Here is a 2,264-nt window from a genome sequence, read left to right as displayed (position 1 = left end):
GGTCGATGCGATTCGCTTCGATCTTCCCTTCCAAAACTAGAATAAACGAGTGATTTTTGCTTAAAAATGTCCGTGCGTAACGCCTAGAATTGCCCAGGAGTAAGATTTCCCTGACCTTGCCCACTTGCACTGGGAACACTCACTCTTATTGGGTGAGAATCGCAGATTCTTACTAAAATTGAGATATCTCGCTCTCAGGAGTGTGAGATTTTTTGTGTCACTCATCTCGCTCCCCTCAATGTTAAAAAAAGTCAGAACTTCACGCAGAATTCGTTGTGAAAGAAGTTGCCAGAACTCTTTGTGAAATCACAACTCTTCTTCGTTGTCAAAAATGAATAACTTCAGAAATTATTACGATTAGTTCACAAGAATTTCCAAGTAAGATATCAAAATGCACTAATTTGGACTACAAAAAAGTGTTGTGATTTCACAGTTGCTTCGTATCATAAAAGTGTTGGGAAGTGACAAAATATTTTTAACAGTACTGAGAGTAAGATATCTGACTAGCATTTTCAGTGATGTCTGTTTGGTAGTTAACTCACCGGGATTTGCAGATAGCAACTTAAATATTTCAATATTGGTTACACTGGAAAAACAAAAGGTTGGACTCAAAGGGTTTATATGGCTCTATGCCTTCACAAAGGCATTAAAATTTCTCGAAGGTACTAAATTTTAACGCCTTTGCACACCTTCGTGCGTTTAGAAAGGCTTTAAATTCATACCCCTAAAGGCATTACGTCCTAGTTTTTCTAGTGTACTTCCAAGAAACTTTTCGACAAGTCCAGGCTGTTGAAGGAATTCCCCTAGCCCCGACCGGGCACGCAACAATAATTCATCGAAACGAAATACTCTCCCGCAAAATCACGCGCATTGCATGAAAGTCTACGGGGGTTTTCGTGTATGTTTTGGAAATGTTTCGCGCCTCTCACTCTCTCACGCGCGCCGCCATCACACCACCAGGACGGCCATAACGTGGGCGGGGCGCGGCCGGGCAGTGCCGGGAGAGGAGCTCCCGCAGGCTCGGGCTCGTGGCAGTTCATTCATTTTGTTTTCCAAATGGCGCGCGGATCTTGACGGAGTGAGCCGCACCCATTCATCCGAGTAGCGGAACCCACCCGGCTCACCTTCCCTTTCCCTCATCCTCATCTTTGTATTCGCCAAGTCAGAGCGCGCGCACACACACACGCACCGTCGCACACACGCACGAGCGTGTCACTCCAGGCGGAGTTTTTGCAAAACAAGAGTTTTGTTCGTAATATCCTGTTTATGTAGTTTCGGTATATACCAATCTGCTCGCGGAGCACTACACGTTGGCTCTATTTAGATTTGAAAGAACAGAGAAGTTTACCGCCCGGACATTTTTTAAATACTTAGTTTTTATCGCACAATTTGGTCGGTTTTCTGTCTCTGTTCCAGGACCACCCCAGTCCTGATTGGTTTGTCAAGCGGTGTGTGTGTGTGTCTGTGTATGTGTGTGTGTGTGAGTGTGCACGCGTGTGCGAATGGGCGCAGCACTGGCGGCTAGTCATGCCCCGTGATTGGCCAGCCCGTACCTAGTCCCCTCTCCTCCCCCCGTCAGGAATAAAATGTTGAACTATTAACTGGTATTTGAACCCGAACCCGGGATGATGGTTATCTTCCATCGGGATCAGCCGACTCACTGTTAAAAAAAAGTTGCAGTGAAACCTGTTGCACCATTTTGGTCAGCTGATGTGCACATACGCTGAAATGCTAATTACGCTGTAAGTTATACGATTCGAACAACACCTTAACTTGAAGTCAAATCCAACGCCGGAACGTACCATGATAATCGAAGTAGTTCACTTTGAATTTTACCGCTAAATTACAATGCTGCTGGTTACATTGTGGCTTGAGAAAGCATTTCGCTGTGAGCTTCTAACAGTGCGACTAGACCAAGAAGTGTGTCTCCCGCGGAGAATACCAAAATGAAAGAATTAATAAGAATGAAACATGGCAGGACTTTATTGTCAGCCGCCAAGACGTTTTGTTTTCAAACGAAAAATATATTCCATAGTTAATATCTTGAAGGACACTTGAAGCATAACTTAGTAGAGTGTAAGATGAATTCGGCCGTAATGCAAGAATGTGAACCCGCGGCCACCCAGGTGGTGCGACGGCGGCGCGAACGGTATATATCCTCGTGAAAATGTAACGCCAGTCATAATGCACGGAAATAAAATGACGAGGTTTTTATTCCGAGGGAGTGATAATTAGTATCCCCTCCTCTTTCTGCCCCCCCCCCC

General features: G+C 45.1%; 1 protein-coding gene across 1 annotated transcript in view; it reads left to right on the top strand.

Annotated features, from left to right (window-relative positions):
- The window catches only part of LOC113217531 (mucin-17-like), a 161,748-nt gene that overhangs the window by 133,786 nt on the left and 25,698 nt on the right, over positions 1 to 2,264 (top strand).

Source organism: Frankliniella occidentalis, unplaced genomic scaffold (assembly GCF_000697945.3).
Source record: "Frankliniella occidentalis isolate FOCC.00 unplaced genomic scaffold, Focc_3.1 Scaffold11, whole genome shotgun sequence".
In the NCBI taxonomy this organism is placed as follows: Eukaryota; Metazoa; Arthropoda; class Insecta; order Thysanoptera; family Thripidae; genus Frankliniella; species Frankliniella occidentalis.
Note: the sequence above shows the minus strand (reverse complement) of the source record. Positions and strands in the feature narration are given on the sequence as shown.